This window comes from Cetorhinus maximus, chromosome 20 (genome assembly GCF_964194155.1).
Source record: "Cetorhinus maximus chromosome 20, sCetMax3.hap1.1, whole genome shotgun sequence".
NCBI classification, from domain to species: domain Eukaryota; kingdom Metazoa; phylum Chordata; class Chondrichthyes; order Lamniformes; family Cetorhinidae; genus Cetorhinus; species Cetorhinus maximus.
In genome coordinates, this window is record NC_135898.1 from 53,723,370 (window position 1) to 53,738,576 (window position 15,207).

Below are 15,207 nucleotides of genomic sequence, written 5' to 3' on the forward strand. Positions count from 1 at the left end.
GGCAGGATGTGACAAGTGGTGTGCCACAGGGATCAGGCTGGGGCCTCAACTTTTTACAATTTATGTAAATGACTTGGATGGAGGGACCAAAGGAATGGTGGCTGAATTTGCTGGCGGCACAAAGATAGGTAGGAAAGTAAATTGTAAAGAGGACATAAGGAGGCTACAAAGTGACATATATAGGTTAAGTGATTGGGCAAAGGTCTGGCAAATGGAGTATAATGTGGGCAAACGTGAAATCGTTCAGTTTGGCAAGAAGAATAAAAAATAACCTAATCTAAATGGTGAGAGATTGCAAAGCTCTGAGATTCAGAGGGATCTGGGTGTCCCAGTGCATGAAATACAAAAGGCTAGTATGAAGGTACAGCAGGTAATTAGTAAAGTTAATAGAATATTATCATTTATTGTGAGGGGAATTGATTACAAAATTAGGGAGGTCATGCTTCATTTGTATAGGGCATTGGTGAGACCACATCGGGAGTATTATGTACAGTACTAGTCTATTATTTAAAGAAAGGTGTAAATGCATTAGAATCAGTTCAGAGAAGGTTTACTAGACTAATACCAGGAATGGGCGGGTTGTCTTATGAGGAAAGGCTGGACAGGTTAGGCTTGTATCCACTGGAATTTAGAAGAGTAAGAGACAACTTAATTGAAACCTTTAAGATCCTGAGGGGTATTGACAGGGTGGATGTGGAGAGGATGTTTCCTGTTGTGGGAGAATCTAGAACTAGAGGTCACTGTTTAAAAATTAAGGGGTCGCTCATTTAAAACAGAGATGAGGAGAAGTTTTTTCTCTGAGTGTTGTGAGTCTTTGGAACTCTCTTCCTCAAAAGGCGGTGGAAGCGGAGTCTTTGAATATTTTTAAGGCAGAGCTAGATAGACCCTTGATTAACAAGGGGGTGAAAGGTTATTGGCGGTAGGCAGGAATGTGGGGTTGAGGTTACATTCAGATCAGCCATGATCTTATTGAACGGCAGAACAGGCTTGAGGGGCTGAATGGCCTACTCCTGCTCCTAATCCGTATGATCGCATGAATATTCTGCTGATACTGCCTGGACTCCACTTAAAAATGGCCATTTGGGGTAAGGGACAGGAGGGTTTACAATGCCTTCATCCTAGCATGAAACAAGAGGGAAAATTGTAGGTATGAGTTCATCCTTCAGTCAAAAAGTCAATGTGTCTTGTTTGTGCAGCAGCTGACAAAGCGCTTCTTGTCAGTATAATTGCTGTATTGTTACAGGATTTCTTTTCATGCTGGATATTGAAGTGGTCACCAGTCACTAACTCATCTCTTCTGCCACTCCTTAAGAAATAGCTTTTTGGGGTTGATTAATATCTGCTCGAGCTCCTTCGCTTGTATTTCAAGTGACTCTTTTACTATGGGTTGCAAGGAAATAAAAAGAAATAGAAAATGCTGGAGATGCATGGAAGTCAGTCAACATTTGAAAAAGAAAGATAAGTTTATGTTTTGGGTGGGATCTGGGAAAGTATTGTGCAATTTTAATTGAAAATTAGTTTATTTTTATATCATCTCCTTTATATGATTTTAGATGAATACAGAACACAAGCGTGATGTTGCTAATGTGGAAAATAAGGCTCATATATTCATAATATTCCCACCTACCATTACTATTTGGAGTTGGGACAGTCGTTTACTGAGTCCAAAGTTTCAGAAATTTTCCAAGACTCTAATTTTCCATTAGATTTGATCCCACCTATCATCCACTTCAGTAATAAGGACAAGAGCCCTGCTCTTTCATTGCTTTTTAATCAAACATATCTACATTAACAGTAAAGATAAATGTAGCTGAAAGGGTAGTCAAAAATATCTTTTAAGAAAAATATTATTATGCAAGATATTTAACGAAGACTCAACTAGGACAATGCAAACGAAGCCACGTTCTGCACATTTTGGTCTGTCTGACTGTGTCTTTGCTTTATAACAGAGGGTATGATCACATATTTCTCTTAAAGTCAGCTTTATCCTTGGCAGTTAACTACTTATCATATCAACATATTGACAAATCTCTTTCTAATGCCCTCTGTCCATCATGGAGCTACTTTCTTACTTCCTATCAACCAATTTGAATTGTAACAGCACCTGTATTCCTTTGTGTAGCACATCCATATCACATTAGACCTATTTCAGTCCAGTGTTATTTGTCATGTGATTTTTTTTTGGCATCCTTTTTTATTCATTCATGGGATGTGAATGTGACGACAAGGCCAAGATTTATTGCTTCTCTCTAATTGTCCTTTAGAAGGTGGTGGTGAGCTGCCTTCTTGAACCACTGCAGCCATTTGTGGTGTAGGTCCACCCACAGCACTATTAGGGAGGGAGTTCCAGGATTTTGACCCAGCGACACTGAAGGAATGGTGATCTAGTTCCAAGTCAGGATGGTGTGTGGTTTGGAGGAAAATTTACAGGTGGTGGTGTTCCCATGCGTCTGCTGCTCTTGTTCTTCTAGGTAGTAGAGGTCACAGGTTTGGAAGGTGCTGTTGAAGGAGCCCTGCTGAGTTGTTGCAGTGTATCTTGTAGATGGTACACATTGCTGCCACTGTGCGTTAGTGGTGGAGGGAATGAATGTTTAAGAGGATGAGGGGGATGCCAATCAAGCTGGTTGCTTTGACCTGGATGCTGTTGAGTGACTTGAGTATTTCTGGAGCTGCACTCATTCAGGCAAGTGAACAGTATTCCATTATATTCAAGACTTGTGCCTTGTAGATGATGGACAGATTTTGGGAAATAAGGTGATGCATTACTCGCCGCAGAATTTCCCAGCCTCTGACCTCTGTGTAGCAGTCACAGTATCTATATGGCTGGTCCAGTTTACTTTCTGATCAATGGTAACCCCTTGGATGTTGATGGTAGGGGATTTAGTGATTATAATGCAGCTGAATCTCAAAGGGAGATGGTTGGATTTGCTGTTGGAGATGGTGATTGCGTGGCACTTGTGTGGCATGAATGTTACTTGCCATTTATAAGCCCAAGCCTGAATATTGTCCAGGTCTTGCTGCTTGTAGGCACGGACTGCTTCAGTATCTGAGGAGTTGCGACTTCTGTGTAAACACTTCGAACATCAGTGAGCATCCCCACTTCTGACTTATGTTGGAGGGAAGGTCATTGATGAAACAAGGAAGATGGTTAGGCCTAGGACACTATTCTGAGGAACTCCTGCATTAATGTCATGACACTGAGATGATTGGGCTCCAACAACCACAACCTTTGTGCTAGGTATGACTCCAACCAGTAGAGAGTTTTCCCCCTGATTTCCATTGACTCCCGTTTTGCTTGGGTTCCATGATGCCACACTCAGTCGAATGCTGCCTTAATGTTCAGGGTAGTCAGTCTCACCAGACCTCTGGGGTTCAGCTGTTTTGTCCACTTTCGGACTAAGGCTTTAATGAAGTCTGGAGCTGCATGGCCCCAGTGGAACCCAAACTGAGCATCGGTGAGCAGATTATTGCTGAGTAAGTGGCACCTGATAGCAATGTTGATGACACCTTTCATCACTTTGCTGATGACAAAGAGTAGATTGATGGGTCGGTAATTGGCTGGATTGGCTTTTTGTGGACGACATACGTGGGCAATTTTCCACATTGTTGAATAAATGCCAACAATATAGCTGTACAGAAACTGCTTGGCTCAGGGCACAGCTAGTCCTGGAATGCAAGCCTTCAGTACTATTGCCAGAATATTGTTAGGGCCCATAGCCTTTGCCGAATCCAGTGCCTTCAGCCATTTCTTGATGATATGTGGAGTGAATCGAATTTGGCTGGAAACTGGTATCTATGATGCTGGGGATCTCCGGAGGAGGCCGAGATGGATCATCTGCTCAGCACTTCTGGCTGAAGATGTTTGCGAATGCTTCAGCCTTGTCTTTTGCACTGGTTTGCTGGGCTCCCCCATCATTGAGGATGGGCATATTTGTGGAGCCTCCTCCTCCATTAGTTGTTTGATTGTCCACCATTAGTCACAATTGGACGTGGCAGGACTGCAAAGCTTTAATCTGATTTGTTGGTTGTGGGATTGCTTTGTTTTGCCTGTTGCATACTGCTTCCACTGTTTTAGCATGCAGTTAGTGCCGTGTTTGCACATCAATTTTAGGGGCAGAATCTTTCCATTGTCGGGTGGGCATGTGCCCAACCCGAATGGGAGTACAATACTGCGCAATGACGTTGGGCGAGAGTCCCAATGTCATTGCGGGCACTCGCGATATTTCGCTTGGCGGGAGCACGTGAGAGGCGGCAGTGCACCTGCCGACAGTTAAGAGGTCTATTAAGGCCCTTAATTAATTAAATAAAATTTTTCGCTACCCGTCCAACCGTTTGGTTGGCAAGCAGGCAAATAGGCCAAGTGGCCTTTGCATTTTTTGTAAAACCCCATTCACGGGTGGGGTGAGATTTCGACCAGTGTTTTTAAAAATATTAAAAACTTTTAAAACTCATTTTTAACATGTCCCTGCTCATGTGACAGAGTCACATGAGGGGACATGTTTTCCTTATTTTTCAGTTCTTTATTTGTAATGTTAAAAATCTTCAGCTCCCTGGTGCAGCCTTCAGGGAGCTTTCTTTGAGCGCAGCCACACGCATGTGCACACTTCAGCGCTCGCACTCCTCCCATTTCCACCCTGGCAGTACTGAGGCTCTTAGTGTGCCCATTAAGTGGCCAGCCAGCGTGAAATTGCGGTCGGGGCCCGATCGCGGGCAGTGGTCGGTTTTGCGGCCGCTCCCCAGCCCGCCTGATGAGGTAAAAATCCTGCTCTAGGTATGTTTAGTGCTGCTCATGGCACTCTCTCATGTTATCAAACCACTCAATCAGGGTAAAAGCAAAAAACTGCAGATGCTGGAAATCCAAAACAAAAATAAAAATACCTGGAAAAACTCAGCAGGTCTGGCAGCATCTGCGGAGAGGAACACAGTTAACATTTCGAGTTCATATGACTCTTCAACAGAACTAAGGGTGGTTGATCCCCTAGCTTGATGGTAATGGTACAGTGAGGATATGCAGGTTCCAGATTGTGGTTGAATACAATTCTGCTGCTGCTGATGGACCACACTGCCTTATGGATTCCCTGTTTTGAGCTGTTAGATCTGTTCTGAATCAATCCCATTTAGTGGTGGTTGTGCCACACAACACAATGGAAGATTATTTTTATCGTTTCATGGGACGTGAGCGTCACTGGCAAGGCCAAAATTTGTTCTTTGTCCCTAATTGCTGTTGGGAAGGGGGAAGTGAGCCGCCGCCTTGAACCGCTGCAGTCCATGTGGTGTAGGTACACCCACAGTGCTGTTAAGAAGGGAGTTCCAGGATTTTGACCCAGTGAAGGAACAGCAATGTTATTCAAGGTCAGGATGGCGTGTGGCTTGGAGGGGAACTTGCAGGTGGTGGTGTTCCCATGCAACTGCTGCCCGTGTCCTTCTAGGTGGTAGAGACCATGGGTTTGGAAGGTGTTATCAATGGAGCCTTGGTGAATTGTATCCTCAATGTGAAGCTGGGATGACAAGAACTATGCGGTGGCCACTCCCACCAATACTATCGTGGGCGGGTGCACCTGCGACAGGTAGGTTGGTGAGAATGAGGTTTTGAGGTTTTTCCAGCTTGTTGGTTCTCTCACGACCCGTCGCAGACCCAGTCTGGCAGATGTGTTCTTCAGGATTCAGCCAGTAGTGGTACCTCTGAGCCACTCCTTGTGAGGAATACTGAAGTCCCCCAAACTGTGCTCTTGCTATCCTCAATGATTCTTCCAAGTGGTGTTCAACGGAGAGTACTAATTCATCAGCTGAGGGAGAGTGGGAGATGGTGATCAATAGGAGGTTTCCTTTCCCATGTTTGGTCTGATGCCATGGGACTTCATGTTCAGAGGTGATACTGGGGTCTCCCAGAGCATCTCCCTTCCCAGTTTATACCACTGTGCTGCCACCTCCGGTGGATATGTTGGTGGAACAGGACATATCCAGGGACGGTGATGGAGGTGTGTGGGGCATTGACTGTAAGATATAGGAACATAGGAGCAGGAGTAGGCCATTTGGCCCCTCGAGCCTGCTCCGCCATCCAATTAGATCATAGCTGATCTTCTACTTCAATGCCATTTTCCCGCACAATCCCCATTACCTTTGATATCTTTAATATCCGGAAATCTATCGATCTCTGTCTTGAACATACTGAATGACTGAGCCTCCACAGCCCTCTGGGGTAAATTATTGCAAAGATTCACCAGCCCCTGACTAAAGAAATTCCTCCTCAACTTGTTCCTAATGGCCTATCTCTTATTCTGAGACTGTCCCCTAATTCTAGACCCCACAGCCAGAGGATACATCCTTTCTGCATCCATCCTTTTTTAAAATTCATTCAAGGGGTGTAGGCTTCACTGACTGGACCAGCATTTATTGTCCATCCCTAGTTGCCCTTGAGAAGGTGGTGGTGAGCTACCTTCTTGAACAGCTGCAGTCCATGAGGCATAGGTACAACCAAAGTGCTGCTGGCAAGTGAGCTGTAGGATTTTGACCCAGCGACAGTGAAGGAATGGCAATATATTGCCAAGTCAGGATGGTGAGTGGCTTGGAGGGGAATTTCTGGGTGGTGGTGTTCCCATCTATCTGCTGCCCTTGACCTTCTAGATGGTAGTGGCTGTGGGTTTGGAAGGTGCTGTCGAAGGAGCCGTGGTGAATTCCTGCAGTGCATCTTGTAGATGGTGCACACTGCTGCCACTGTGCATCGGTAGTGGAGGGAGTAAATGTTTGTGGTGCTAATCAAGCGGGCTGCTTTGTCCTGGATGGTGTCAAGCTTCTTGAGTGTTGTGGGAGCTGCACTCATCCAGGCAAGTGGGGAGTATTCCATCACACTCCTGACTTGTGCCTTGGTGATAGTGGACAGGCTTTGGGGAGTTAGAAGGTGAGTTACTCATCGCACGATTCCGAGCTTCTGACATGCTCTTGTAGCCACAGTATTTATATGGCTAGTCCAGTTCAGTTTCTGGTTAATGGCAATCACCAGAATGTTGATGGTAGGGGATTCAGTGATGGTAATGCCATTGAATGTCAAGGGACAATGGTTGGATTCTCTCTTGTTGGAGATGGTCATTGCTTGACACTTGTGCGGCACGAATGTTACTTGCCACTTGTCAGCCCAAGCCTGGATATTGTCCAGGTCTTGCTGCATTTGGACATGGACTGCTTCAGTATCTGAGGAGTCGCAGATGGTGCTGAACATTGTGAAATCTTCTGCGAACATCCCCACTTCTGACCTGGAATGGGGTTCAAGGCAGACAACTCGCCAGCACCTGATGGCCTGAATCCAAGGGTTTTATAGGACTGCATTCTTCATTGAACCAGGGTTCTGCTGCTGCTGATGACCCACAGTGCTTCATGGATGCCCAGTCTTGAGTTGCTAAATCTGTTCAAAAATTTAGCATGGTGGTAGTGCCACACAACATGATGTAGGATATCCTCAATGTGAAGGCGGCACTTCATCTCCACAACGACTGTGCGGTGGTTACTCCTACTGATACTGTCATGGACAGATGCATCTGTGGCAGGCAGGTTGGCGAGGATGAGATCAAGTATGCTTTTCCCTCTTATTGGTTCCCTCACCAACTGCCGCAGACCCAGTCTAGCAGCTATGTCATTTAGGACTCGGCCAGCTCGGTCAGTAGCGGTGCCACCAAGCCACACTTGGTGATGGTGGATTGAAGTCCCCCACCCAGAGTTCATTCTGCGCCCTTGCCACCCTCAGTGTTTCCTCCTAGTGATGTTCAACATGAGAAGCTCTGATTCATCAGCTGAGGGAGGGCGGTACGTGGTAATCAGCAGCAGGTTTCCTTGCCCATGTTTGACCTGATGCCATGAGACTTCATGGAGTCCAGAGTCGATGTTGAGGACTCCCAGGTCAATTCCCTCCTGACTCTATACCACTGTGCTGCCACCTCTGCTGGGTTTGTCGCAGGGATGGTGATGGTTGTGCCTGGGACGTTATCTCTAAGATATGATTCCGTGAGGATGGCTATGTCAGGCTGTTGCTGACTAGTCTGTGAGACAGCTCTCCCAATTTTGGCACTAGCCCACGGTGATAGTAAGGAGGACTTTGCAGGGTTGACAGGGCTGAGTTTGCCGTTGTCGTTTCCAGCGCCTAGCTTGATGCGGGTTGATCCGGCCGGTTTCATTCCTTTTTGTGACTTTGTAGCAGCTTGCAAACCGAGTGGCTTGCTAGACCATTTCAGAGGGCATTAAGGAGTCAACCACATTGTAGGTCACATGTAGGCCAGACAGAATTCCTTCCATAAAGGACATTAGTGAACCAGATGAGTTTTTACAACAATCGACAATAATTTCATGGTCATCATTAAACTTTTGATTCCAGATTTTTATTGAATTCAAATTTCACCATCTGCCATGATGGGATTCGAACCCAGGTCCCAAGAAACCCTGGGTTTCTGGATTATTAGTCCAGTGACGATACCACTACGCCAGCACCTTCCCACTGTTGAGCCCTGTAAGAATTTTGTACACTTCAATGAGAAAACTTCTCATTCTTCTAAACTCTAGAAGATACTGGCCTAATTTCCTCAAATTCTCCACATTGAACAATCCAGGAATCAATCTGGTGAACCTTCATTGCACTCCCTCTATGGCCTGTATATCCTTTCCTGGGTAAGGAGACCAAAACTGCACACAGTACTCCAGGTGTGGTCTCACCAAGGCTCTATACAATTGGAGCAGGACTTATTTACTTCTGTACTAAAATCCTCCTGCAATCAAGGCTAATATACTATTTGCCTTTTTAATTGCTAGTTGAGCCTGCAAGATAACTTTCAGTGACTTATGAACAAGGACATCCAGGTTCCTTTGGACGGTCAGCACTTTCCAATCTCTCCCCGTTTAAGAAATACTCTGCATTTCTGTTTTTCCTACCAAAGTGGGTAACCTCACATTTTTCCACATAATATTCCATCTGCCATGTTCTTGTCCACTTGATCAGCATGTCCAAATCTCCTTGAAGCTTCTTTGCATCCTCATCTTAACCCACGTTTGCACCAAGTCATCAGCTAACTTGGAAATATTACATTTTGTCCCCACATCCAAATCATTGATAAAAATTGTGAATAGCTGGGGCCCAAGCACTGATCTTTGATAGTGGTATCCCACTAATCACAGCCTGCCATCCTGAGAATGACCCACTTATTCCTACTTTCTGTTTTCTATTCGTTAACCAATCCTCAATCCATGCCAGTATATTACCCCCAATCCCATGTTCTCTAATTTTAATTATTAACCTCTTGTGTGGGACCTTATAAAAAGCCTTCTGAAAATCCAAATACACCACATCCACTTATCTATTCTGCTAGTTACATCCCCAAAAAACTCCAACGCATTTGTCAAACATGATTTCCCTTTCATAAATCCATGTTGACTCTGCCCAACCCTACCATTATTTTCTAAGTGCCCAGTTATCACATGCTTCATGATAAATTCTCACATGTTCCCTGTTAATGTGCAAGAAGCTTACCAAGGCTCTTCAGACAGCATCTTTCAAATCCACGACCACTACCATCTAGAAAGACAAGGGCAGCAGATAGATGGGAACACCACCTCCTGGAAGTTCCCCTCCAAGCCACTCACCATCCTGACTTGTAAATATATCACCGTTCCTTCACTGTTGATGGGTCAAAATCCTGTAACTTCCCACCAGCGCTGTGCGTGTGCCTACACCACATGGACTGCAGCGGTTCAAGAAGGCAGCTCATCACCACCTTCTCAAAGGCAATTAAAGATAGGCAATAAATGCTGGCCTAGCCAGCAAAGCCCACATCCCTTGAATGAATAAAAAAAATGTCAGGCTAACAGGTCTATAGTTCCCTGTTTTCTCTCTCCTTTCTTGAATAGTGGGGTTACATTTGCAACCTTCCAATCTGCAGGAACTGTTCCAGAATCTATAGAATTTTGGAAGGTGACCACCAATGTATCCACTATCTCTACAACCACCTCTTTCAACACTCTGGGATGTAGTTTCAGGGGATTTATCAACTTTTAGTCTCATTAATTTCTGCAGGACTACTTTTTCACTAATACTAATTTCTTTCAGGTCCTCAGTCTTGCTAATCCCTTGGTTCTCTAATATTTCAGTGAGGTTTCAGTAAGCATGACAATGAAAGGCTGCTGCTTGACTATTCTATGGGACAGCTCTTCCAATTTCAGCACAAGTCCCCACATGTTAATGACGAGGGCTTTGCAGGGTCAACTAGGCAGGGTGTGCTGCGTTGTTACCGGTGCCTAGGTCGATGCAGGGTGGTTCATCTAGTTTTATTCTTCTTTGACTTTTCTGTAGTGGTTTGAAACAACTGAGTGGCTTGCTAGCTCATTTCAACCACACTGCTGTAGGTCTGAAGTCATATGTAGGCCAGACCAGGTAAGGACAGCAGATTTCCTTCCCTAAAAGCAGATGGGTTTTTGTGCCAAACCAATAGTTTCACTACTGCTGACCAGTAGTTACCATTACTGCAGTTAGTCTTTTATTCCAGGTTTATTATTTAATTAAGAAGTTGCCACAGTGGAATTTGAACTGATATTTCAGGAGCATTTAGGCTTCTGGATTACTAGTCTAATAACATTACCACTATGCTGCCATTCATCCCCTCAGACTAACAATACTTTGACCCCATCAATTCTATTCACATGCATATCAGTTGCAAAGAAAAAATGCTCTGACTTACATAATTATGAGTTAGGGATGACCAGACAATATTTGACTAATTTAAAACTGATATGGAATAAACATATCCTGTATTTACACTGAGGCTTGGAAAATGCTTTAACTTTACTCTCTGTATGATAGGGAGGAACTTCTTAAAGTGAGCTTTGTTAACTTAACAAATTAAATCTTGCTAATTTAAACAGAGGAAAATAATTTTAAAACAAATTAGATGCACCTTTGATATAATCACAGAACTAGTCAGTGGGATCGGAGAGAGATCCAACAAGGCACAAAAGTCAGTTAATACAACAAAACCTAATGAAAGAAACCCCAAAGAATTAGAACTGGGGGAGAAACCTACCAATGTTACTTACAAGTTGGTGGGTTGGTTCATTTTTCAGCTTCTCAAAACTGTCATGTTGCCCAAACAATGTAAAGGATAACTGTGCAAGGAAAGATGGAATATTTGTCGGGATGGCAGTAAACAGATACAGCATAACCCATGGACCAGTAACATTGCTTAGTCTTTCACTATCACTAGGCTATTGTAACTCAGAAATAACTTCACTAAAAGTTCAACATTGTTACAAATATCTAGTCCATGGTTCATGTGTTTTAGAATATAACCTTTAGTTTTAGGAATTAAAGTTTAACTGTAGAAAATTGGATAAATGCAATTAAAGCAAGCTTGGAGCCTATTACAATTAAACATTTGGGGCCATGTTTACGTAAGAGGTTAACGGATAGAAAGATAGGGCAGAATTTTGCCCTCGGTTGGCAGGCAGGCCCCACCAGCTCGGTGGGCAGCCGAACTCCGCCGCCGAAGCGGGACCCGCCGCCATTTTAAGTGGGCGGGCCAATTAAGGCCCACCCAGCGGTCTGCCTGACCGGAAGCGCTATGCGCTTCCTGTGCGGGGCGGGGGGGGGGATTCCCCATCTGTCAAAGTGCGCTCTTTCACGCATGCGCGCGAAAGAGCACACTGCTCCCAGAGACTAAGTGGTGTCTCAGGGAGATCAGTGAAAGTGTTACAAAGTTAAAAATAGAGAAATAAAAAAATTATTAACATGTCCCCCTCATGTGACAATCTCACACGAGATGAGACATGTTAATAAATATCACATAAAATTTATTAAAGTTTTAAAAAACGGACATGCAACCTCAACCCGCCAGTGGATGAGGTTTCATGTGTTATCAGAAGCCCGCTGGGGCTCCTGGCCTGCCCGCCAGCCTTAAGCGTGGACGGGGAAGTCTTTAATTATCTTAATTACCCTGTCAATGGCCTCAATTGGCCATTGACATGTCGGCAGGCGGACAGCTGATTTCGCTGTCCGCCCGCCTTCCTAAAGATTTAAATGGACCAGGATGACATCAGGGGTTCCTCCCAACGTCATCCCGCGTCATTTTCCAGTCGGCAAGCGGGCTCTGCCCCCAAATCGCCGAGGGGAAAATTCTGCAGATAGAGTTTTGAATCAGGTGGGCTCAATTAGCTAAAGAGCTGGAGATGTGAAGCCTGCAAAGTTTGCAAGAACAATGGCAATCCATAGAAATGGTTTTTGCTTTGGGAGTTAGAGCTAAATTAGTTTAAAAACATTGTGAACCCTGAAAGGCTGTAAAATCCATTTACTTCATCAGATCAATGAAGAAATTATAAATAAGATGTAATTAATCTAAAGGTCAGTTTGAGGACAGCCCAGAGCAGGCTACATTGTTAAGGAGATGGGTTGAGCTTAAGAAGGTTCTCTGGTTTCAATTGATCTGGGTGTTTGCTGTGAAAGTTAATTGTGATCTGAACCTCGTGTGGTTTGCAGCTCACTCAGAGGTAGTTAAAGTAAGTGACAGTTAGATAGACCTGCACTGTAAGCAGAGTCAAAAAACTAACTTTATCATTCACTATGTGGAACACGGGTGAGGCTTAATCTCAGTTTGAATTTTGTGAAGGAATAGCAGCTTGAAGATTGTCTGGTTTAAACCTAGTAGAAGAATGTACAGTGTTTACACAGAGTCTTGTGGCAAAGAAAGGAACAAGCAGATCAGCTTGGAAGTATTGGAAAAGTAACCAGAACAAGGGATGGAGGTATCCACGGTCAAGAGATGGTAAATGAAAGTTTTATCTCTGAGAATAGCTGGAGCTGAGGAGAATAAAAGATAGTTTCCAGAGTACTATGACATACTTATGGGTGGTCCCTATAGATGTAAATAACTTAAGTTATTTGCTGTGTCATATAAGAGAATTCTTAGGGGAAGTAAGAAGTAAACCTAAGTGCATAACATATGTACTTATAAATCACTTTAAGTTAATAGTGATTGTTCTATTTAATTCTTTTATAAACAATGAAGTTTGTGGTGAAGCTCTGTTGGTTAAAACAAGTTATTTGGATTTCTCTTTAAATGTCAATGGTCCCTAATTGGATAGCAACAACATGATAATGTAATTCTCTATACTGCTACTTATCTACATTCAAAAGGCAGATCAAATCGTCATTCTGTACATGTATGAGCTCCACCCAAAATTCTTTAACAATAAAGCAATTAAAACATCATGCATATTTCATAGTGTAGCATTTTTTTTTGCTTTATCTTTATTACTGTAGTGGATTAATTGAGACTATTTTTGCTTATAGTATGAAAGCGTTTCGAAACCAGTTTTATTTTAAATCAATATGGAAGCAATGGTCTCTTATTGAGCTGTCAGCATGCACTAGTCTTTATAAAAAGGAATGGAGCCCTTTTCATCAGTAAACTTTTAAGGTTAGGGTAAGCGTTTTGCAGCTGAATAGAACAGTGTGGATGTATGGACAATCTCTGGAGAACTCCTGGCAAATATTAGGATACTATTTAAAAGTAGGTGAGTCTGAATATAGTTCCAAAGTGCTATCCTACCTTCAAAAGACGATCAATGCGTCAGACATGATTAAGAGTGACGAGGATGATTCTCAGGTTGAAAACTCTACAAAAATGTCACACAATTTAACTTGCTTCAGTTGGAGTTGGGGTTTATTGAGATTTCATCAAAGCTAAATTAGTTTGAATATGAGAACTTATAGATGTTTCTTTAACACCAGTGTTTCAATTAAGGATATCAAGTTAGAACCAAAATGGAGAAGGAAATAGAATTACTGGATTAAGTCTAAAAACAGAGGCTGAGGTAGCTTGTTGCTTAAACATAACATTGTTTTCAGCTTTTATAATTTTTTCTGTCTTTTGTCTGTGCCAAATACAAACTATTTTGTTGTTGTTGACTAGTGTCAATCTGAGACTCATGCATCATGTTGACTGCCTGATTCAGAGATAAGTAGGGTAAATCTGCTTTTATTTTCCCAGTACAGTACATCACATGCTGGAAGTGGAAATTGGAATTTAAGAATGGAGGGTAGCATTCCATTTGCAGCTTATTTCAATTTTCATTCATATTTCCCTAATGGTATAAGTTTCCAGTGTAAAACGCTCTGTGCAGGAAGTCCAAGAGTGGGAAATGTACCCTAAGGTATAGACAGATTAAGACAACGAAGTGCTCATTCATATACAAGTGACAAGTAACATTCATGCCACACAAGTGCCAGGCAATGACCATCTCCAACAAGAGAGAATCTAACCCTTGCCCCTTCACATTCAATGGCATTACCATCGCTGAAACCCCCACTAGCAACATCCTGGGGATTACCATTGACCAGAAACTGAACTGGACTAGCCATATAAATATGGTGGTTACAAGAGCATGTGAGAGGCAGGAATCCTGACTCACCTCATGACTCCCCAAAGCCTGTCCACCATCTAAGAGGCACAAGTCAGGAATGTGATGGAACACTCTCCACCTGAGTGCAGCTCGAACAACAGTCAAGAAGCTTGACACTATCCAGGACAAAGCAGTCTACTTGATTGGCACACCATCCACCATCTTCAACATTCAGTCCCTCCACCACCAACGCACAATGGCAGCAGTGTATACCATATACAAGATGCACTGCAGGAACTCACCAAGGCTCCTTAGACAACACCTTCCAAACCCACGACTGCTACCATCTAGAAGGACAAGGGCAGCAGACACATGGAACACCACCACCTGGAAGTCCCCCTCCAAGCCAATCACCGTCCTGATGTGGAAATATTCCCTTTTCTTCACTGTCACTGGGTCAAAATCTTGGATCTCCCTCCCTAACAGCACTGTGGGTGTACCTACACCACATGGATTGCAGCGGCTCAGGAAGGCAGCTCACCACCACCTTCTCATGGGCAATTACAGATGGGCAATAAATGCTGGTCTAGCCAGTGAAGCCCACATCCCATGAATGAATTAAAAAAAGAGTATCCTTTATCTGAAACTCTCGGAGCCAATTGCATTGCGGATTTCAGATAATTCCGTTTTCAGATATCACATATAAACTTGCATTACAGTAGCCTAAGCCTAAGCTACCTGTAGTCTAAAGTAAATAAAATGGCTAAGAATTAAGATGTATCACTGAGTAATAAATGCAGGGTACCTGTAATTATTCTTTTTGACATGTTCACCACAAAA

General features: G+C 43.5%; 1 protein-coding gene across 4 annotated transcripts in view; it reads left to right on the plus strand.

Annotated features, from left to right (window-relative positions):
- Positions 1-15,207, plus strand: part of afap1l2 (actin filament associated protein 1-like 2) — a 257,647-nt gene that overhangs the window by 141,282 nt on the left and 101,158 nt on the right. The window lies entirely within an intron of this gene.